This window comes from Haemaphysalis longicornis, unplaced genomic scaffold (genome assembly GCF_048455015.1).
Source record: "Haemaphysalis longicornis isolate Haplotype H1 unplaced genomic scaffold, Haemaphysalis longicornis Haplotype H1 scaffold_1, whole genome shotgun sequence".
In the NCBI taxonomy this organism is placed as follows: Eukaryota; Metazoa; Arthropoda; class Arachnida; order Ixodida; family Ixodidae; genus Haemaphysalis; species Haemaphysalis longicornis.
Window position 1 is genome coordinate 481,009,842 of NW_027526203.1, and position 24,592 is coordinate 481,034,433.

The window sequence follows — 24,592 nt, forward strand, 5'->3', positions numbered from 1 at the left end:
TATAAAACCTGTTTCTTGACAGCGCAGAAATCAGCGCCGAGAAATTTCCGCACACCGACTCGAGCGGATGTGCGCATTCACAACTGAGGCTGCAAACAACGCGGCATGCGTGGACCATGCGAGATTCTGGCTGCGACGTTCAATCTGCAGCACTGACACGCGATGCATTGCCAAATGAGCCAGACCTTGTGTTTTAGATCGGCCAACTGCTGAGCTGCCCGGCGCAGTCTAACGGAAGCGCCTCGGCGTGGCAAAGCGAAAGACGCGCGCATTTTGCTGCAGGTGCGTGCAGGCGGGGAGCGGCAGAATATTCGCTGGGTCTGGTCGAGAGCAGACTCCCCGATCTCCGTTTGGGCGCGCCGACTTACCCCGGAAGCGAAGAATGAACTTGCTTCCGGTTTACGCTTCAGTCGTCGGATCAATCATGCAATTCCAGAAGCGCCGTGGCCTCAGCCTGGGAGCAGAAAAAAAGAAAGAAGAAAAACGAGAAGACGGTAGTCTCGTCTGGCGCGCCCCACATTTTTCGCCCAACTCCTCCGTTCGGCCGCTAGCGCTGATTTCCCTTAAACAAAACTGGGGGAATGAAATTGCGATACTACGTTCCCGTATCCTCGTAATTGAGGAGATGCGTATGTTGTAATTAATAATTGGTTAAAACATTGTAATCATCGGTAATTCATTGATTTTGCATTGTGTGGCTTCCTCAAGCAATATCCATGAAGCCACACACGTGCCGCAAAAAAAAGTACAGCATTACAGGGCTCCTGGCTTTAGGTTTTTCACCACCTAGCCGTTATGCATTTCGATCTAATAAAAACGCGATGTTGCTTAGCCACAGGTGCTCAGGTGCTCCTTTAGTACTGAACTCAGTGGGGGGTAGAATCCTTGGCGCCTTTCCTTGGGAAAGTCACACAGCCGTCAACCTCCACGATCCAGTCCAGTGTCGCAGCTATAGCAAGCAGTCGAATGAATGATGCCAAATCCACTGAACAGAGTCAGGAAGCAAGGAAACAAAATATGGGATGTACGGGCAAGCGTGGGCTACATGGTTTAGAATCAAAGACAACGCTTCGCTTCACACTGAGACAAAGTAATAGACGAGAAGGGACACACAGAAGACGTGTTGCTCACAACCCACCATCGGGCCCAACGATGTTTCCCAAACGGCCTGATGAGGGTCGGAAAGAAGGGCAAAAAGCAATACGCACAAGCACCTTTGGCACTTCCACGTGTGCGCGAAGTTTTCCTCTCATTTGCCGAACGACGCCATTTCCCCATCGCACAGCGTTTTCGACGGCGTACTGGCAACAATTGCACGAAAACCGCCAGAAAGAGTAGCCTCTGTTGTTTCTCCTTTGCGTCTGGACTTTGCTCGTGCCGGCACAGGGGCCCTTTGGAAATGAGCTCCACAGCCGCATTCCGTGAACTGCGCAGGAAGGGCAGGTTTCAGCGGTCTGTGAATTCACTACTGCATTACGTGCGCGAGACAGACTGTCAAGTACATCGGTACTTGATTTACTGTCAGGTAACGGTAGTGCTTGCTACTGAAGATGGGGGTGAATGCAGTGATCTGAATGTGAGAACTAACCGCAAGATAAGCAAAAGAAAGGATACAACGACAACAGAAGAGAATGAAAACAAAATAAAACGACAGCAAAGAAAGCCAATAAAGGAGGGAAAAGGTTGAAATAACGGTTGAGGAGAGCAAAAAAAAAATTAAAATGCTCCCGGAACTGTATGTAACCGAAACACGATATAATATGCACCTTATCCCATATTTCTATAAGTACAACGCAATCACGTGAAATCCGATAGATAACCCAATGACGATTAAAATACTTCTTTCGATTCTCAGGTAGTTCAAGACTCGAGAGAGCTTTCGTCTCGCCCCGCCAGCAGGAAATGGCCCAAGAAGTGTCTTGATTCCAGCACATCCCTTCGCCGCTGTCGCACGAGTCCTCGTATCGCTGTTTATCGTTCGCTGGCGAAGCGTGGGCGCAGCACGTGCCGAATGTCCTCCTTGCACAGCCCGCCAGTAAGAATGGCGAATCTGCCCAACTTAAACAAGAAGTTGCGAGTTCAGGCAGCATTGAGGGCCACCATTTGGGAAGAGGGTTGGGGGATCGCACTGCGTTTATTTTCTAAGAGGATACTGCCAGGCTGACAGCGGCAATCACAACCGCACGTTGCTGTCCTGCTGTACTCTTTGGAATGTCCGATTCCCACACCAGAATGTAGGCTGGAAGCTGCATCAAACATGCTGCTCTCGAACTACCAGAATTGTTCGACAGCCAGCTTTCATGTCTTTTGCGCACGGTACGTCTGTGAATTAAAATGAACTTCCGCACTAACTAACCATGGCAGCCAGACGGCTTCTTCAGAGCTTGCAAGGCTGCCCCAGGACCTAATATTATTACCCATTACTCATCGCTGTGCAGCACTGCCCCTTGTGCAGAGAACTCGGTGCTGGTGGAAGGCTCTTGTGGCCAGGTTTGTTCTTTACAAGAAATATCGATGACGGAATTGACAAAGCTAAAGCCGAAGCGCCCTTCAGTAAAGCGTGAACACCCCAGTAATGTGTTCTGACATGTTCCAACGTAATATCTGTCAAGGCCTGGGATGGTGACCAATAAAGCTCAGAGTGCTAGCGTCCACAGAGCAGGCTAGTTAGTGCATCGAAAGTTTGCTGGTAGGATGTGCCACACGTGAAAGGCAGGCACGGTTTCCACAGTGTGGGTGGGACATCGGGCCGCGTAACGGGGGCTGGAGTGGAGAAAGTCTTGAACGTGCAACGTGGCGACTGCTTCCCAAATGATTCCAATTGTAGAGGTTTACCACGTGCGGCCCCTGTCAAGCAGGTAGAATTTTAGCCTGCACGCTCTCTACAATCCTAACGCTCAGTCTAGGCAAATTACGTAAAGCCATGATGTAAAACCGCAGAAGAGCCTCAAGAAATGTCTCATAGATCATGAGTGCAATAAGCTGCCCGCGCCCGTCCTGTCAGCATGCGCAAAGTCTGTCCGAACGGGCGGAAGCGTTCTCTGAGACAGTGGGCACACGAAGCCTAGCGTAGTGAACGATAGAAAATAGCTTTAGCATAGCGGATAGCGTCTGCCAACGCTATAGCGGCGGGAACCGAAACTCGAATGGGCACTTGCGCATTCGTTCCGGTAGAGGGGATTACTTTCATGGGCCGGCCCTCGCCATGTCCGCGCATTCGTTCCGCTGAGGGGCGAGCTCCTCGCCCTCCCCGCGCGCGCATGCGCAGTCGGATCCCGGTAACCCGTCGGCGTAGCGTGAGGTTCCGCTAGCCGCTGTGCTGAAACTCCCTAATGAGTCCCAAGAGATGTAGTTTGGGCACGAAAGGTATCAAACTAGAGGTTGGTACACATCAGATCGGCTGAATGAGATTGCGGTACTGATCCAGGGAGAAATGAGCAACCTCAAAGTTTCGAGATGTTTTTGTGTTCCCAGCGCAGCTGCCTGCAAGTTGGCTCCAACTTCACCGATTTCTACCTGAAGCCTAGATACAGATTTCACCGGCGCAAGAAAGAGAAAGGGAAGAAGGATTGCCAATATCTGTTTCGCACACAGAACAATAAGGCATTGTTGGCAGTAGTGATGTCTCTGGTCTAGGTTTTCGTGTACAGCCGTGTAGATTTGCCGTGTCGTCTACGTGAGCTGTCGACTTTACCTGATTCGCGCGGTCGTATAGTCGTGAAAGAAGAACTTCACCCAGTGATTAACTGCCTGTTGTTAGCCGCCATTTCTGTCTAGTGCCAGGGCCGCGTATCTCTAGTTCTTGCCACAAAGAATCTGCCAGCCACGCCCCCTAAGCGCTGGCAGATGGTAGCAAACAGATGCGGTGTTTACTACTCGTTTCGTCACATCGTTTTATGACAAGGACATCAAGGGGAACTGCTAGTGCATCGTGACCATTGAGAGGGCCGCTCAAAAGCATGAACGCGGTAGCAGGCTGGAAGTTTCCCCGGACCTGGCACGGACGTTGTTTGCCAGTGCCTGTCGAGTGCCGCCCGCCGGTGTCGGCCAGGTGTAATCCGCCGTTCTCGGCCCTCGGCCCACGCAGCGTGCAGTTTTGTTTCGCAAGGTCACGAGTGACAGCCGAGGGGGCACCAGTGCGAGGCGGCACAGAAAAGAGCGGTGAAATCCAGACAGAAGGCCACTGCTTCCGGGATAAACCCACACAAGCCGTGACTAGTCGCTGCGCGCAAAGGACTGCTTCGATTTTTTCCTCATGCGAAAGGCGCTGCTTATTGCCTTTCTCTCGAGCTTGTTTGAGCCGCCATGTATATTTATTTATTGCGTCAATTGCAAAGCCAATTCAGGCATACTAAGCGCGTGAAGCGCGCAGGAGAGAAGAATGATGAAATTAGTGCAACTTAAGACAACCAGGGGCTCACATGGCGATCTTTGTTGGTAGGGGAAATGAAGCTTGAACTGTAACTCATTAAGACACAATCGACGCAAATACTCATCATGTTAACAAAAACACTAAATACAATTAGACATTGACAAGCAGCAGGACACTTCGTAGACGAGGGCTATCTGTGAAACAACAGGTGATGTGGAATACGACGATATCGCGACGCGTGGCCGCCCGCAGGATCCACCTGGGCAGCGAAGCTGTTGCAGCCGTTGACGCTGCAGCGGTGTGGTTTAAGGTGGAATCGAATGCAAGGCGTATTTACTGCTGTTTGCGTAAGCTTATAATTTAATCGAAATAGCCAACGTCAGCCGCTGTTTTTATTGCGAGTTTTTCATAACGACCCATCGAACGAGAGTCGTGACGTCCACCCATGGGTCTGTAGCCGTTGGAGCAGTTTCACTGCGCTCCCTCTCCTGTGTTTGGTGACCAACACGCCTTCTGTCACTACGTGGGGCAAGGGAAGGTGAATCACAAAGACATACACTAACGAGTTACATTGGCAAGTAAATAAAAGCTAATCAACTGGGGAAAAATAGGGGAAGAAAAAACAGCAGTCGCGTTCAAATTTTACTTCTGACGCAGGTAAAATGCAGCACCAAACGGCATGGCATTAGTGAGATTTAAATGCAAGCGAAACAGTGTACACCGCTTCTATCCCCACACTTACTTGCAGTTGTTCTTACGCATAAAAGATAACGCAGAGTACGTAACAACATCAACGCTATGTCAACTCCTTAAGTCATTCTGTAAACACTAGCGAAGGGAAACAACTCAGTACACAATTACAGCATTGTGTAGCAGTAATTGAAACAGGGCGACAGCTGTCGTTGCCTGGCCCATTGCGCCCAGCGTTACGTTAACCTGCGGAGACCGTACCCTCCAGTGTTCTATCGCGAATTCTATGGAGCCTACGGCCGCTGCGAACAGTTTCATAAGAACCGTTACAGGCCCCCGTCTGCCGGCGCACTGTTCAGTGAGCGCGCTCCTGCAAACAATGACCCCTCGTATTGACGGCCGTCGCCGCATGGAAATGGAAAGGAATTGCAGCAACCTGTAATTGAAGACCGGCGATAGCTGTGCTTCAGTTGCCGGTTGCGCTGGCCGGCCGGCAAGCTGACAGAAATACCCCTCATATTGAAGGCTGTAGACACTAAGGGTCGAGTAACTTGAACCCCAGCGAGCGATCTTTCTTGTCCAGCTACTTGCAATTTAAGCCTGCGCACGGTACATTTTTGCTGCGATAGCCGTGAATACGAGGGGTTATTGTCTTCACTCCCTATATAGAACCCTCATCATGCAATTTAAAATCCCGCCCAATACCCCTCTACCGGCCATTGCTGACCTATGCCCGGCACATTGTATTACCAGGTGTAGGAGTGCCAGGAGACCACAGACCTTGCCGCAATACCCTCCCCCTCCCACGAGCAGTGGGTGGGCCGCCTGGCTAGCGCGGACCTTGAACTTGAGCGTAAACCGATGACGAGGGCCTGGACCGCCAGCCAAGTCTAGGGTGTCCCGCTCTGTAAGGACTACCTAACGGGCGGGCGCCCTGACACCTGCCCCTAAACTTGACGAACAAAGATTTATTCATCCTTACCAGCGGTCATATTTACAAAGCAGTTTTGCTAGGCTCACGCTTTTGGATACGCTGCCTACTGTTTAAGTTACAAGAAAGTCAGTCGTTCCCTTTAAGAGCAGTGTCTCGGAACACGAAATCCGAAGTTGGATTGCTAACTTAGTATCGGAAGCATTGCTAAACTATTGCCAAATAGTTTTAGATGCTCGCGTGTGCATTCTTCTCGGATAGTTCAGCAATCTTCATCCTGATTCACCGTGTAACCAGCATGAGAAAGGGATGACGTGCCATGGACTTTTTTTCGAGGATAGAGATCATGACTTCCCTCACCAGGATGTCTCATCACTGCTGTGCTTTGACAAGCATCATCCCATCGCTGCTGCCCACTTAACCGCCTCTCATGAGGGTCGCTCACCATCCTCACCAAAGCGAGGAGGTCCGGAACCTTTCTATTTGCTTCATTAGTCTGAGTGTCATTAAAGTGTGATGATGATGATTATTATTACTATGACGAAGCATAGCGAAGAAGGGAAGTACTATGACAAATTTGTTGCTGAGAACCAGGCCTGCGCAGCGTTCAACAATAGGCTGTAGAGAGAGAGAGAGAGAGAGAGAGAGAGAGAGAGAGAGAGAGAGAGAGAGAGAGAGAGAGAGAGAGAGAGAGAGAGAGAGAGAGAGAGAGAGCTTTGACGAAATAGGCTGTAAACTGAGCCCGAGGTTAGACGGCATTCTTCTGAATGGAAATAACGCGGCAATCCCGTCCAGCGTCACGAACTCAGATCGCTACACGTGCATATCGTTTAGATACCGCCATCTCATCTCCTGTTTATGAGCCCTGCTTACTCGCTCGTTACGAACGCCCACGGGACCTTGAATAAAGCGCCAGCAGGCTGTGCAGTAGCTGCGCATGCTTGCCGCCACGTACCGGATGCTGCTAGCGGATCTGCCGGAACAACAGCCGCTTATCTCGCCATCCGTTCCGAGGAGATCGTAAAAGCTTGCGGGGCTGCATTCCTCGCGCTCGAACCCGTATTGCCTGTTTTCAACTCAACAGGCTGTGGGTCACGAGCTCCAGTTCTGAGCACCGCCAAACACGACGGACGAACAGCCTCTCCACGCAATGCCTTCTCGTGCGCTGCGCCATACATAACCAAAGCCTCGCTAATGCAGACGAAAATCCCTGTTATTCGAAAGCTACCCCTTGCTGTGAGGCGCGCCGTAGTGGAGAGAGAGAGAGAGAGAGAGAGAGAGAGAGAGAGAGAGAGAGAGAGAGAGAGAGAGAGAGAGAGAGAGAGAGAGAGAGAGAGAGTTACTTTAATCACAGTTGAAGTGAGCCTTTTTGTGGTCGGGGTCTTCAGTCTAAGACTCCGTTGGTACGGCCGGCTGTCTTCGCTCTTTCCGCTAGCAAAAGCTGCGTTCCAGGACAAGAGCTGGCCAGCGTACTCTCCCACTGCTCGCGTTAGGGGTTAGGGATGGGGGGGAAGATTTGGGTTCAGTTGACATTCCCAGACAATAGGGTACAGCGTGTCTGGTGCGTGGCAGTGAGTACATAGGGGATCGTAAAGTGTAGGGTGTATGGCGTGTAGTCGTGTTGGGTGGGGGTAGGTATTAGTCTGTAGTTGTCTCAAGATGACCTCCTGTTCTTTCGTGGCCTGATCGGTGACTTGTGGATAGAGTTTCCTCGCTAGTCGGTAATGTTGGGTGATGTCGGCGTATGTGAGGAGCGGTTGCCAGGTTCGTTCCGACTCTTCTTGCGGTGCCCGGTGGGCGAGTTCTCAGGCCAGGACGCGTGCCGTCTGGTTGCCGCGAAGAGCAGAGTGGGCCGGGGTCCAAATGATTGTGACCTGCTTCTGTGGTGGTCGTTGAAGGAGAACACAAAGCGCTTGTCTTGAAACCCTACCTGCTTGGTATGCTCGGCAGGCGGCTTAGTTAGGCGGCTCGGTAGGCGGCTCTCGAATGCCATTCGAGATCTAATCGAAAGGCGTGGGTTCGGTCCCCACTTTGGGCGCGTGTTTTTCTTTCTTTATTTCTCACGTAATTAATAAAAAATAATAATGTAACGTCACTAACGGTAAAAAATAGTCTAACCATTCCCCTATGCCTTCTTTGGCGTTGTAGACTGCCGGCATTTCTTTCTGTTTGTGTATATATAAATATATATTTCGTAGACACTCCAGTCACGGCCCGCGGGTTAAAAAGAAGGTCCCCTTCACCCCGAGTAATCCGAGTGGCGCTGGCTACCACCCCCAAGGGCAGGAAACAAAATACCTTAATATAATACCCCAGAAAGTGGAGGGGAAAATAGCCCCGCCGGTAGCGATAGTGGTCATCGCACCAGACCGGTATTCTGGAGGTCGTGGGTTCGGATCACACCCGGCGGGCATTTTTTCTCCACTTTCCTTCCAAATTCTTTGTTTCAATGACCTACCACATCCTCCCCTTTGCTTTATGAGGTTTTCTTGACTGCCAACCGTTATTTCTATATATATATATATATATATATATATATATATATATATATAGAGAGAGAGAGAGAGAGAGAGAGAGAGAGAAAGAGAGAAAGATAAAACTCACAAAGCGCGCAGAAATAGTATAAATAAAGAGTCGGATACACAGCAAGCACAATAACAAAGAAGGTTTACTTACGCAGCGGCAACGGGACTTGCCTTCATCAGAGTACAGTTACATGATTTTACTGTCACAAACATTCGGAACGCAGAGAACTGTGAGAAGGATCGGAAGATGTTTCAAAAACGGAGAGTATGCATGCAGTCGGGCTATGTCTATGTTGCGACAACAACAGCAACAACAACAAAAAAGAGAGAAAGGAGAGAGGGAGAGAGAGAAAGGGGTCGTATTAACAATGCAGCTGTCAAGGTTGCTCCACGACGGGGGCAACGTACATGGCATGGGCTGCAAGTTCAGACACTAGAGAGTTAGCAGTCCGTCCGTTCCGTGGCGTACGTAGCTAGCGTGTTGACCGGGACCCGTCTGGGCACTTGGGCATTCGTCACGGTAGGGGGATTAGTTCCGCCGGCCTGCCTTCGCAATGTCCGCACCTCCTCGCCCTTCCGCGCGCGCAGGCGCAGACCGGTCCCGGTAAACCCGGTAACAACGTAACGAACGGAACGGACGGACTGCTAAAACTCTCTACTGTCACTCGTCCCAACGGAACCAGTCACAGCCAACTCCTCATAGGTGAACGGGACAGAAGTCGTCATAGGCAATCTTGCACTAGGGAAACTCGTAGCCTAGGACAACTGGACAATAGCCCATCCCGTCACAATTCACGTTTTTCGTTAATATTGCTCAAATAAAAAATATATTTCGCATAATTATCTACTCATGCGTCAACACTCTTACGCCCCTCCTTCGATTCACCAACCTTACGTTTCTTTGGTGGCCTTTGAGGAACATGCCAGACCAGACAGCGTATTTTGTTGGTTTTTTTGTGTGCTTTGTTCACCTAATCACACGGGCCATATGAGATTTTGTTTGCTCATACTCAAGTTTTTTTTTCCAATTTTAAACATTTATTTCCAGGTAATCAGGTGACGGCGCTGTATTGCCTCGAGGACATACCGTGGCGCAACCTACACGAGTGACGTCACTTGCAGAACGCCGGGTCGTGTGTCGTCTGCTACAACACAATTCCTGTGCGTATGCGAACGCGTGTTTTTGTTGTTGTTGTTGCGGCCACCGTCTCCCCCCTCCTTGTAGATTTAAGGCAAATTACCCAGAAAGTGGTCTGCGGTGGCCTCCGCGATCGGCTACGGGCGGCGCGCTGTTGCTCCGGCCGTCCCAATCGCCCGGAGCGAGCGTAAGTTGAAAAGGGGGCGTGGCCGCGTTTTTCGCCTAACCGCGGCGCGCGTAGCCTAAGGTCGCTTTCCCTGGCGCGAGCGGGCGCAGAGGGCGAAAACTCAGCCTTCGCAGCCTGTGTGCGACGTTTAATAATAAAAAAGTTACCCCACACCAATGCAGGAGAAAGGTAGAAGTAGTTGCTGGTGCCATTAGGGTAGTTACTGGTGCCTTTGAATTTTCGACGTAGACTATGCCGACGTGATGCATAAGTGAATTCATTGCACAGCAGTATTCTTTTTTGTAGTCACGCATGTTTCCAAAACACAACACGTTTTCGGGTTTTATTTCTGAAAATCTCGTACGTGTTGTTTGGAACGCACGCAACGCATATTCCGTGCGTTCCTAGCAAGAACCAAATTATGGAAATTCAACCGACCGAAATCCAACCATTAGTAAACACGAAAATACCCCCTATGTCGCTTCTTTCTTTCTCCTTTAAACGTGCGGGCTTTGGCAGATAAAGTAGATGACATGGCAACACTACTTGAAACGTTTGGCGCAACTTTTACCGCGATACTATTAACAGAGACATCGTATACTTCAGCATCTGAGGTGTATACTGTCCAAATGGCTATCGGTATTTCTTCCGCAATAGGCAGGGTAAACGTGCTGGTACCGTTTATTGGCGTGCATGCTTGCATATACAAACGTACAGAGAGGCTTCCAGTCAACCAATAAATGGACGTGGTCTAAGTAATGTAATAAAAATATTTACCCGAGTTACGATTGGTATAGTTCTGCACATGATGTGTTTATTCACTAATATCCCGAACAACTTACTTACAGCCGATGTTGTGCATACAGATATTAGTGATCAGCTTAACTGCTCACCGAAAAAAATAATGCCCTTAATATGTCATGCCAACAAATTATGTGCAGAATATATTACCCCAGCAAATCTAGAAATAAAGTCTTTCGAAAAAAATACACATGTAGTCGATAGCGATATGAAAGGCATCGCGTAATACCATGACTTTTTCACTCACGGCAAATAATTTGGTAGCGAGATTGCAGTAGGTACTTAAAGCATATTAAATAAAACGCAAAAAAATGATTGATTCGTACCCGTGGAAGCCTAACAGATTATTTGACTATCGTAGTCGCCTGCCTATAAACAATACACGAGAGCTTATCGGTATTACGCTGTTTTCGCACCCGTGCGTGCGTGCGTGCGTGCGTGCGTGCGTGTGTGTGTGTGCGCGTGCGCGTGCGCGTGCGCGTGCGCGTGCACGTGCGCGCGTGCGTGCGCGTGCGTGTGCGCGCGTGCGTGCGTGAAAGCAGCGTAATACAGATGAGCTCTCGTGTATTCTTTATAGGCAGGCGACTACCATAGTCAAATAATCTGTTAGGCTTCCACGGGTACGAATCAATCATATTTCTGCGTTTTATTTAATATGCTTAGGGGTTTCAAGTACCTACTGCAATCACGCTACCAAATTATTTGCCGTGAGTGAAAAAGTCATGATATTCCACGATGCCTTTCATATCGCTATCGACTCTACATATGTATTTTTTCGAAAGACTGTTTCTGAATTTCTAGATTTGCTAATTTGTTGTCATGACGCATTATTTTTTTCGGTGAGCAGTTAAGCTGATCACAAATATCTGTATGCACAACACCGGCTGTAAATAAGTTGTTCGGGATATTATTGAATAAACACATCAAGTGGAGAACTATACCAATCGTAACTCGGGTAAAGATTTTTATTACATTACTTAGACCACGTCCATTTATGGTAGACTGGAAGTCTCTATGTACGTTTGTATATGCAAGCATGCATGCCAATAAACGGCACCAGCACGTTTACCCTGCCTATTGCGGAAAAAATACCGACAGCCATTTGGACAGTATACACTTCAGATGCTGAAGTATACGACGTCTCTGTTAATAGTATCGCGGTAAAAGTTACGCCAAACGTTTCAAGTAGTGTTGCCATGTCATCTACTTTATCTGTCAAAGGCCGCACGTTTAAAGGAGAAAAAAAGGAAACGACATAGGGGGTATTTTTGTGTTTACTAATGGTTGGATTTCGGTCGGTTGAATTCCCATAATTTGGTTCTTGCTTGGAACATGTACGATATTTTCAGAAATAAAACCGGAAAACGTGTTGTGTTTTGGAACCATGCGTGACTACAAAAAAGAATACTGCTGTGCAATGAATTCACTTATGCATCACCCCGGGCATAGTCTACGTCAAAAATTCAAAGCACCGGTAACTACCCTAATGGCACCAGTAACTACTTCTACCTTTCACATGCATTGGTGTGCGGTAACTTTTTTTTATTAAACGTCGCGCACAGGCTGCGAAGGCCGAGTTTTCGTCCTCTACACCCACCCGCGCCAGGGAAAACAACCTTAGGCTACGCGCGCCGTGGTGCGGCGGAAAACGGCGAAACGGCCTCTTCGGAATTACGCTCTCTCCGGGCGATTGGAACGGCCGGAGCAACGGCGCGCCGCCGGTAGCCGATCGCGGAGGCCACGATTACACCGCTCCCCTTGCTTCCGCGCCGAATGGGACGGCCGGAGCAACGGCGCACCGCCGGTAGCCAATCGCGGAGGCCACGGGTCTGCAGACCGAATAATCCGGCCAAGCAATCAGCGACTCGCTCGTTCCCGGCGACACCGCCATAGAGAAATAAAAAAATTAGAAGAGTGGACACACGGGCTTATCGCGGCCGAGTGGCGTGACTCGCGCGCCGTCCGGCAGTCGGCGCAAGTGGTAAAACACTATATATTTAAAATTAAGCTAACACACAATATTATACTTTTAAAATTTTGTTACACATTAGACTACACATTTTTATTTGTGTAATAAGTTGAATGGCTGTCAATGTAAATTTTTGTGGCTTCTTTGCGCCAAGCCTGGCCAAGCCGCCAAGCCGCAAGCGCAAGCCGCCATTTGGCTCTTTCGGCAGCGTTTGCACGTGCGTTTCTGCAGCCTCGTGCTAACCTCTGTTGTTGAGAAGGAAACGCCTAGCGCTTTATTTGCGACATCGGTTTTGCATCCTGAACGAAAGGTGAGACTTTCTTCTTTAAAGTGCTGGTGTGGCGTATCATATTTACGTTTCCTTGTACTGCAAACGCTGCGAGCACTGCGTAACCTCAGGGAATCAGGCATAGCTAGTGCTGCGTCTTTAAGATAAGCGCTTTGGAAACGCCCCGGAAAGGCGTAAGACACCATTTTTTAGCTGGACGTAATGGTATTTTAGGCTGGTTGTGCCGTTTTATCTAGCGCTGAGGGATGCCAGCGGTACGCGCCCGTCGTCGCACGTAGCGTTTACGTGCCGCAAACGACGGCTGTGAGTTGCGGAAGTGGCCGGCCGGCCGGCGGTCCGTAGGCGAAGCAGGCGTTGTGCGCTGTCGCTGCACTGAATTACGTGAGCCGCAGGCTGCGTTGTATTATACTAGCTAGCCATTGCTAGCTTGGCCAACTGTTACTGCTATTATGGCCGTGATGCGCTGCAAAGCCGTCCGGGCTAACGTACACGGCGAAGTAGCCGTATCTGCATTAATTTGACTTATCTGGGCATAACCAGCAGCCCTAAACTCATCGTAAGTTTTACACATGGGTGCATACCAAGCTGCCTGCGTACAAAGCGAACCCGCTCGCCGACGCAGATAACGCGCGCTCGTCGCTTCGCTTTGGCGCGCCAGGTACGGTAAAAACGCTTCTTTCGTCGGCAGATAACAGCTTTGCTCGATGCGGGGTGAGTGCGCAGTGCATTGAAACCTTCAAATTTGGTCTTCGTTCTACATCGTATATCAATTCCGGTATCGCAGGCATTGCATACAACTGTTCCACACTTGCCGTTTTTTCAAGCGTTTGCTCTCTTTTCTCTGGTCATATTTTGGCTAGTTTCATTAAACACGTATTGCGCAGATTGCACCTATTTAGTCGGAACTGTGTGTTTCTTGTCATATCTTTTTAAGGCATGGCCTTTGGCGGTCAGTAGTACTCAGTACGACGCTCACTGCTGCTTGCCATGGTGCCCACACAGCGCCCAAATATACTTTCGCCAGGTGCCCGTTCTCGGGATGCGTTTCTTTCGCGAGCCCGTGGGGCAACAGGTTTGTTTAACGTTCAGCTCGCTCTCACTCTTCGTCCTGATTTTACAAAAAAAGACAAAGGGATTCAGGCTATGTGAGCAGCGTTATCATTCTTGTTAACCCAAACAATAGGTGAATTGCATTAAGAATGTGCCTAACCAGTGTTGCGAAATTACAAAGACCCATATTTTAAGTGTTGCTAATAGCTTGACCGCATGATTGCTGAATAGAATAAGAGAACTTGCGTTTTAAATAGGTGGCATGCACTGGAGGCAATACTTGAATACTAGTTGCAGTGAAATTTACAGACTATTCGCATATCATCTGTTATTGCAAGCAGTTTGTGTACTATATCACCTATCACCTGTGCAGGTCTACAGGTGCCCTCAAGACAGAGCCAACCAGCCAGCTGCATTCTTCATACCAAACATGGTGCAAGCACTTCATGAATCGTGCTCTCACAGGACTCACAAAAGTGGCCGTGCCAACTGTTCTCCCAGAGTTATTCAGTTGTATTAATGACTGCCTGCAATGCTTCTTGCTACCTTATTGATGCTTCTGATGGATACCGCAACTGTATTCCATCTATTGAACCTTGCCATTAGCACCTAAAATCTAACGCAAGTCTCGGCACTCAATAAGGCGTGACCACTTAAAAGACTATCGTTGACTCAAGGAACAAACGGTTTTTTATCACTGACATGCCTCATATCATTAAAACCACTAACAACAGCGTATAGTCTCCAAACTCCACTCGCAAGTTATTGTTGCTGCTAGTTGTAATATTGTGAAAACAGTACATTCACAAAAACCCTTTTACATTATGAAGACTGCCAGGGTAAGAGGTCATGCTAAATGTCGTTTGTCACCATACGTGCTGCCTGTTGTCGGACTGGCCTAGATGAAGAGAACCATGTTGGGACCTACGTTGTCAAATGCTTATGGGATTCTGTAATGTGCCACCATTGTCTCATACACGAGAAGCATATACTGCTTCCCTGTTTCTTATATTAGACTGTTCGTATTGACAGCGGAAGGAATGAATTTGTGTGCCTTAATCGAGCCTGGAACCTGTCGGTTGACTACGTGCACGTACCTAAAATATCCCTGCCTGGCCCTTTGCCTTTACTGGGAAGGCAACGCTTTCGGAAGGTAACCCGGCTTCTTGGGAAAATGCACCCTTGCAAGGAACCAATAGGAAGTTGATTTTTTTCCTCTTAACCTTTTGCGTGTGCATCTCCACATAAATGGGATTTCTGTTCAATTACTGCTACTGATTTGAAGTTGCCCCGAGGCAATAGATCTCATCAGCGTTCATCAAATAAGCGAGGCCATCAAAGCCAAAGTTTTTCCCTTCTTTCACATCCTAACTGGAGAAATTGCCAGACTAAGAAGATTATCTGCGGAGATAGTGGTTGTAAACAGTTGCAAGTATCCCAGTGTCTAGATTATGTTATGGTTGATATTTTAGTATGACTGCAACAGCGAACAGCGTCTGAGGGTGTCGTAGATACAAGTAAATCTGTGGATGGCTGAGTTTCTCGGTTTTCTACATTTTCAATTACCGTGGAGAAAAAATCCTTTGTGTGGTTGTGGTACCTTTACTTGTGCATTTTTTTTCATTCCTGGAAACGTATTTTCCTCTCAGTAAGTACTGTGTATTGTCTCTGTTGTGTATTACTCACTGTTTATTATTATATGTGTGTTGCAAAGAATGATGACAATTTGAACTTGTTCCGTTTACTGCCATGCAATAAATATTGCTTCATTTATGGTGTGTCTCTTTTATGTGGCTCGGCAACATGTGAACACGCGACAGAATTCTTAACCAAGTGTGAGTGGTACTGTTAATTGCAATTTCACGTTTTCAGAAAAAGGTTTTTTTTCTGTAAAAGCATACGGGCACTAAGCCTGAGAATGATATGTTCAAATAAACACTAATTATTGCATGAAAGCGTCCGAATACCGTACCGATGCCCGTCGCTGTGAGCAGCGCTTTCCAGTCCTTCAAACTACCCGCCAAAATCGGTGTCCGCGAAACCGAAACCGAAAGTGAACGTACGAAAGTATGGTTACTAGTTTGGCTCTCCGTCCGCTCGGTGCGCTACACTACAGTACAGTCATTCGGCCGCAGGGCTCTATGGGAGTGTCCACTCTTACCAGTATTTCTTTCTCTATGACACCGCCGCGTTCAGGCAGTTGCTACCATCGCGATCCACAGCTCGTACGCAGCCAGCTAACGCCAAGGACGATGCAACAAATGCCTAGAAAAGTACGCTGTCAATTCAATATGAAACACTTGTGACGGGACATGCACAAGACCGTGTGAACAAGGAAACACCTCGTAACCGCTCACATGTGATCTCACCGCGCGTACTGCTCGCATTGCCTGGTACATGAATGGCTACGCCAGAACGGGGAATCGCATTGCTTCGCCGCACATGCTTAAAAGTGCTGCTATGTTTCCCCTACAATGTTTTTATAGTTATGTGATTAACGATCACTGCCGTAGCCTGTACTCTGCCCGGCTGATATGTTTACTTTTCGCGACTTGTCCGTAATGTATGAACGGTATAAACGGGAGTTGTCTGCGCCTTCGAAGGGGTTCGGACATGGCTATAGTTAGTTTTCATTAAGACCCGGCGTGGGAATTTATAATTGCAACGTCGGCTTTTGTCTGTTTACAGTGAGCCGGCCTTTCTCTAACATCAATTTCGAAACTCACGACGGCTTACAGTAGGCGAGGCTGTGTACGAGGCGCAGCACGTCGTTACTGATTTGAGGTAATGGGGAGTTTTAGAATAGGAGAACCGAGTGTTGGGGGCCCCCAAGAAGTTAGGGGAACCCGAACGCAACACACGCGAGTGCGACGACAGGGTCTTTTCCAACAGCTCGCAGCCGGCTTCGGATGCATGCACGTAATCGAATGTTGGGAACTTTAGGCTTAGTGTAGCGGCAGATATTTCATCGCCGCTATCGTTACAGTTGCGAATGACAGTCCCTAACACAACTTTTCACCGCACTGTCATCCCCCTTCTTGTATGTGGAACTCTGTATCCGCAATGATTGCCGTTTAAGCGATCGATGACCAAGATGCCTGTCACGGCCTCGGCCGATACTTGCGCGCAGGTATCGCCACCCTTCAGCCACTCGTCACACCGCGCGTGTACCGGCCGGCGTTGCCGGGACCGACCTCCTCGCCGGGTCGGCGTAAATCGCGACAGATATTTGAGCGTCGCATCGAAAACCACAGCTGAGGATTCTACCTAGCACAATTTTTCACCTCACTAACATCCACTTTCACCAATCTGGAACTTGTTTTCCACGACGTGTGATTTCAAAAAGCGGCGAGAAGTTGTTGCTGCCGCGACCTGCGTCGTTTCGAGCTGCTCCGTCGGCCGTGCGGGCAGGCACGGCGGTTGCGTGTGCTGAGCGTTTCTGCGAGCAGTAAACACTTAATGATTTCCTGCTTTATACATTTCTTGCAAACAAGGGAAATCTAGAAACGTAACTCGTCGATCGTCGTAGTATACATTACTGATCGCGGAAACAAGCCGCAGCTTACGCTTTAGTAAGCTGCGGCTTACCACGCTCCGCAAACAACCACGCTCAAGTTGTTTGCGGATAATGTACCACAGTTGATACGGTTATAAACTCCCCACGAGGTCGAACTGCGCTTGACGCACTGACAATTAACTTCAAACTACGGAAATTAACACGAAAATACTTTTAGAGCGCGCGTCCTAAACGAAGTGTCACGCGCTGCAAGCAAACTACGCAGCAAGATAGGAGCGGTGATCCTACAAGTGAAGTCAAAACGATCGCAGCGCCGGACTCTCCGGTGGTGGGCCTCGCGGCCAATTGAGTAGACCTTCACGACTTCTCTATTTTTGGTGTTTCCTATTTTGATTTTACTGTTTTTAATGCCTTATGATAAAAACGTCAAAGAGTATGGGCTAAAAACCCCAGAAACGCTGGGGTGCCACGAGGGGGGGGGGGGGGGGGGCGGAAGACAGATGTGAAACGAATTAACCTGTAGTATGGTGGCTAATGTTGTAACCAAACTTTCACTCGTTAGTTCTAAGCAGGGCGTTGGGAACAGTAGGTCAAGGCTTGGTAACTTCTTAGCAACTGAGCTTAGTGCCCATTAAGAGTTAGGAATGAAGAAATCGGGAGACTTTTGCTAGCGTTCCAGTTAGGTTTTTGACGTTGGACCCACAAGTGAAAAGAAGGGCCTTATTTATGTAGAACATACGCGGCGAAATGATTAGATTGTATGTCGTCACAAAAGTGGTGTATACAAAAATTACGGAGCATATCGAGGCATTTATAGGCCTCGTGCGCTGGCATGGTGGCACCACGGATTTTGAACCAGTGGCGCCCTCTGTCGATCTGCGCCGCATTTTTTTGCTCGTTCCGTGCTACGCCGGTCCGCGTATGCCGTGCGCAGGGCCAGCGTGACTGCCCGAAGCGGGCCGTGCGTGAACTGTTAAGTGGTTTCCAATAAATATGAAACCCTGACAAATACTAAAAAATACAGGCAACTTAACCGCGAAAAAAAGTTAGTCGCCAGCAACCACGTCTTCGGCATCAACGAAGAAATTCAGGCCGAAACAGTACCGTGTATATAACCCTGGAACATGGTGTGATTTAAATAAATAGTTTAAAATACAAGTGCGGCTGGGGGTAAGCGAAAAACATGGAATATAAATTTTAATGCGTCAGCATTTCTTACCCATGCTAAAGAGCCCAATCTGTGTAATGCCTGGCATTCGCACAAAACCCCCCGTTGGGAGATCGAAGTTAACGCCTTTAGCAATAATAGTGTAGGTGTAGACCATTTGTCAAATGAAATTAAGAAGACGTAAAGTACAAGACATAAAGAAGACACAGTAAAAGAAGACATAAGGAAGGCGTAAAGAAGACAAAGTACCTTATTCTCAACAATCACACGGTTAAAACAAATTATAAAAAACCCGGAAATACAAACCCAAATAACACAAAAATTATTAAACCGCACCAAACGATAAACGCCTTCCATTTGCACAAAAGGGCATTTAACACATTTGTCGTATAATAGCTTAAATTATAGTTTGTATAAGAAAAACTTAAAATATCAATACAGTGGGAAATGAACTAATGAGACCCCCCCCCCCAAAAAAAAAAACAATACTCCGCACTCACCTGTTTATTGATTCCAAAATAACATGAAATATAAAAAGCAAACAGAAACACAAAAAAAATCAGAAAAGCACCAATGTCGGTGCAATTAAAAGTCTCAAGATGAACAGAAGCGGCGTAGGAATTCATGCACAGTAGACGTACAATTCGCTAAATTTCCCTAATCTTATTGATACTTCTGCTGGCGTTCCAGTTTGGTTTTTGACATTGGACTCACAAGCGCCCACAAGAAGTGCCTTACTGAAATAGAACATACGCGGCGAAATAATTAGATTGTGTGTCGACACGAAAGCGGTGTATACAAGAAAGTACCGATATCGAGGCATTCTAGTCTATACGCCACAATGCTGTGATATGCTTCGGGTCAGAGTGGGGACTAGAGACACAAGCAGATTCGTTATGGCAGTACCACCTGCGCAATGCACAGAACAAAAAACAACTGTGTAGACAAATTTCGCGCATCATAAAAACAAAAAGAAAGCTCGCCGGAAATAAATGCCAACTAGTACAAAGACTACAAATTCTCTTAAATAGGCTCGCTTCTGAGACAAGATTTGCTAATTACACAGCGAGGAGGAAACTAACAAACGTGCTGCAAATTTTGTTACAAGAAAAGGCCAAAAAAACACTTTCGATAAAACGGCTTCGATAAAACGTCCGTCGATACAACGGCGTTCGATATAACGGCGTTCGATAAACTGTCCGGATCCCGGAAAGGAGATAGGCGAACAACCCTTACGGGAAATGCCCGTTTCGATGAAGGAGATTCTCCTTTGTCGTGTGTCACGGAGGCGGACGCCGTTTCGGTAGCAGTCCTTCTCTGCAAAGGCCTTTTAGGCGCCCGTGTGTCAGCGGTATTATACTGCATCATTCCCTACCCGTGTGACACATTTCTTTTGGAGGGAGAAGTAAGATAACAAAGAGACAGGGTGTTAAACCAAAAAAAATAATTTCAACCACCACCGCCAAAAGAGCGAAAAGAAAGGCCAACCCACGATTTGCGACGGGTTAAACCGGGAATGAATGGACCTTTTCCCAGAAGCGATCAGCGCATGCGCGGGTTGTTGGTACGCCACTCTTGGCAGTAGTCTCCGGCGAAATAAACAAAAGGGCGCCCCCTCAGCTTGCTGCTTGGGGAGCGGCTATGCCTCCCAGGGCTGCACGTTTTTGTTTCCTCTTTTCGGGCAATCCGAAGTGAGTTCGTGCCTGCACACCAAAAAGGCTTTCAAAGGAAAGGGGCAAAAATGTTTGAGGCTGGCCACGCTGCGAGCACTTCATTGCCAGTGTGGGAGCAACGAAAATAAAAAAAAAATGAAGAAGGGGTGCTTCCGCCACTGCAGATTAGTCATGCGAGCGTGCGCCTGCTACCCTGACATTCGTGAAAGACACGGGTGACGGGTGGGCGCGGGAAGGACTGCAGGACCAGGATATTTCGTGCACCGATTCCCCGAAAGCCATTTTTTGGGGGCATGCCTTACTGCCAGTTTAGGTTCGCCGTGGCGGCCGCTAGGAGGACAGGTACGGGAAAAAGGTCAATTATCAGTGTTTGTGTTAAAGCCATTAACCCCCCGCCCCTTCTAGACATCCACCAAAAATGAAAATTCCCGACGAAATTTCCAAGAACGAGAAGGTCAGTCGTACCACTTTCCTTATTACGGAACCACTTAGAACCAGACGCCTCTTTTGACCAGTTTTCTCGTGAATAGTCGGCTGTGACGAGAGTGCCTGTTCATGCATAGAGGGTGCCCAAGCCGGCCGCAACACTGAAAAGAGGGGCGCGAGTGCTTTGTGTTCCGTCTTCTAAGAACTTCATTAGGCTACGTCTTTGCCTCCCTTTTCTGTCCAGGGTTGTTCAACTCGTATCTAAAACCTTGATCAACCCAGGTCACCCTACTTGCCCACTCTGGCTTTCATTATTTGCTGAACTTTCCCAGATGTACGACCGAAAAGAGAAAAATAGAAAACATGTGCCTCGCTTCTCTCTTTTGAGTCGAACCATCCTACCTACATCGCTGAGACCCACATGCGTTCAAAAAGGAAAAAAAACACGTGGACATCATTCCTTTTGTGTACCTATGACGAACTTTCGCATTTGTCGAACCGGCCTATAACGAATGATCCTGTGTGGGTTACCAAACGACCTATGACGAAACGCCGCTTGACGAACGGGCCGTATCCCTGTTCCGACAGACGGTGTTGATGAAATGCTGGAACCAAGCGTTGAGGTGATCAGATGGCTTCTCGGAGTGCAGCCTGCGCTCTTCTTAATAACATTCGCATAAAAACGAACATAATTTATTCATCGGCGATGTTCCAGCCTTGTTTTTCAAAGTTCTGAGCCATCCGCAAACAAAAAAAAATCACGCCATATCCACGGAATGAATGATGATAAGTGGGGCGAAGCTCGAGAGGGGGAAAGGCGCCGTTCTGCGATACCTCGGCGGCTGGCGGCGGCTAACCTCACCGACCTCACAGAATATTCTAGGCACTATACCCGAACTAGCAAAATATGCCGCCGTGGCTGCCAGGAGGCGCTGCCTATGCCGTTCAAGTAGCAGCGCACTAGCCGTGATATGCTTCGGGTCAGGGGATACGGCCCGTTCGTCACATGGCGTTTCGTCATAAGCCGGTTCGTAATAGGCCGTTTGGTCACGTAGGATTATCCGCCATAGGCCGGTTCATGGGAAAGTTCGTCGAAGGTGAGGTGCATAAAACGAATGTCCACGTGTTTTTTTTTTTTTTTTTTTTTAACGCATGTGGGTCTCACCAAAGTAGCTAGGATGGTTCGACTTAAAATGAGAAGCGAGGCACATGTTTTCTTTTATTCTCTTTTTGGCCGCACATCTGGAATAGTTCAGCGCTCGTCCTGCCTGGTTTTGTTCTTTGTGGTCCTGATTTAACGCGCTGTTTACAAATAACCATGTCGCAATACCAACTCGCCAAACTCTCCATCATGATGCAAGCAGAGTAGGCAAGTAGGGTGACCTGGGTTGATCAAGAATATAGATATGAGTTCAACAAACCTAGACAGAAAGGTCAGGCAGAGACGTAGCCAAATGAAGTTCTTGGGAGACGGAACACAAAGAAGAACCCGCGCCCCCCTTTTTAATGTTGCGGCCGGCTTAGGCACCCTTCATGGGGACAGGCCCACGCGTCACAGCCGACTCATGGTGGGGAAGCCTGGTCACAGAGGCGTATGGTCTAAGTGGTCCGTAATGGGGAAAGTGGTAGCAGCGACCTTCTCATTCATCCAAATTTCGTCTTGAAGTTTCATTTTGGTCAGATGTCGAGATGTGGGGTTGACCCTCAAGTTGACCCTTTCGTAGTTCGTGGGTTAGCCTTTCATTTTGCTTTTTTGCAGGTGGTGGTTGAAATTATTGTTTGGTTTAACACGCTGTCTCTTTTTTGTCTTACTTCTCTTCCCCCAAAAAATGTCACATGGGTCGGGAAAGATGGGTCAGCCGGAAAAGATAGAGTACAAAACCTGTTAACTCCACATTACTGAAAAAGGATTGTGAGAATAACGTGGTTTGTGAGAACAATGTGTGAAAATTAGTTATAATTACACTTTCTTACTGATCAACCATTACGCAAGATGTACAAACGATAATGAATGATGCCTGATCACCAGTTACGTCTAAAAAACGCACCGCAAATTTTGTTTTGCCGTTCCTGTGACGAACTTTCCTAAGTGACAAAATGTCCTATGACGAATGATGCTATGTGACCAAACGGCCTATTACGAACAGGCCAATTACGAAACGTCATGTTACAAACGGGCCTACACCCGGATCAGAGGGGGGGACTAGAGACACAAGGAGATTCGTTATGGCAGTACCACCTTCGCAGTGAACAGAACAAAAAAAAAATGTGGCGACAAATTTCGCGCATCAAAAACCAAAAAAAAACACAAAAATAGCTCGATGTGGATACAAGATTGGCAAATTACATAGCGAGGAGAGACCTAAAAAACGTACTGCAAATTTTGTTACAAGAAAAGGCCGCGAAAAGCACTTTCGATAAAATGGCTTCGATAAAGCGGCGTTCGATAAACTGTCCGCACCCCTTTTTTCGAAAATGTATGCGTAGCCGTCGACACAGATCTTTGGCTTCCCACGCATGGTTGTTTCAATTCCATTTTTGACGCTGTTTTGAAATACCGTTAGCCGAAGCTCTCATATAGATGCCAGTATATATATATTGTGCGAACTCATCAAATCCTGTCCACGTGGCAAAGCGCTCGGTGCCATGCATGAATAAACAGGTCGGTTTCTCCCTCATTAAAAGTGCGCAGTTGGCAGAGTCAAAACTAGAAGGATAAAGATAGTAGCCCGCAAAAAAAGCAATATCATTAATTTCGCGCATCACTAAAACAAAAAAGCACGCAGGAAATAAAAGGCCACTAGTACAAAGACAACAAATTCTGTTAAAAAGGCTCGCTGTGGAGACAAGATTTGCAAATTAGGTAGCGAGGAGGAAACCAAAAAATTAGTGCCCTTCCACTCTGTAAAGAAGGATGACCTGCAAAGCTGGACGCAGTCCACGGAGTGCACGAGACAAAACACGTTTATCGTAATTAGCGATGGAGCATTTTTCCTAGCCAATTAGTTGAATGAACCTCTGATGGATCCAAGCTTTGCTCTTGCAGATAAACAGGGAACTGCCTGTGTCCCTCCCCCGTCGTAAGCATCTTACTGTTTGTGTAAGGCCGGGTTCAGACTGTTGCCGCAACTGTCGTAATAACTTTAAAGAATGACGTCATTTCACGTATCAACCAACCGAACTGCGTGACATTGCATTTTTTACGTCCATAGATAACGATGCGGTTTTTGCGTCGGTAATCTGAACATAGCCTAACACACAAACCCAATCCGCTCTACCACTAAGGTCTCCGGACAGGTCCCATTGGGCCGTTTACCGTCCGCGTTTAAATCTCGCACTAGCACAACGGATATTCCATCCATCAGTGCGGGCATGACACCTATAGCTGCGCGTGCACGCCTCTCCTCTTCCATCCCACTATTCTGCACTACAAACCTGCGCACGCATAAACCGGAAGCCGGTCGTTTGCGCGTGCTTAGAAGTGACAGACGCCATCGAAAATATCCCCTGAAATACCTCTGAATTACTGATATTGGCTCTGGCCCGCGTTCCAAGCGGGCAATTTGCTGTTCATCCGGGAGGGATTCGCCGCTACTACACGCGCTGAACTTGAGGCGGTAACGGTGGTGCCAGTAGCTTTCCGTTGTTTTTGCACCCATTCGCGCTTGTGTTCGGGCCAACGCTTCGATTCTTGCTCTTCTTCCTCCAAACGAACGGCATGCATCCGTCCCATAATGATTTAAAACCTCGAAGCCTTTGAGCTCTATCATCGCGTACCAACACGTGGCTGTCCGTCTTCCTTCACCCTCGTATGCATCTTACTGTGTGTGTAAGATATCTGTGTAACACATCAACCCACACCCGAACGACTCCATTG

At 48.0% G+C, this 24,592-nt stretch overlaps 1 protein-coding gene across 3 annotated transcripts in view; it reads right to left on the minus strand.

The window, feature by feature from the left end:
- LOC144156345 (uncharacterized) overlaps window positions 1-24,592 on the minus strand; it is a 138,869-nt gene that overhangs the window by 36,072 nt on the left and 78,205 nt on the right. Inside the window, exon 2 of one of the 3 annotated variants that reach the window (XM_077688348.1) lies at window positions 369-454. The exons of the other annotated variants lie outside the window; for them this stretch is intronic. The gene's annotated coding sequence lies outside the window, so the exon portion shown is untranslated. The remainder of the gene's footprint in view (window positions 1-368; window positions 455-24,592) is intronic. 3 annotated transcript variants of the gene reach the window in all.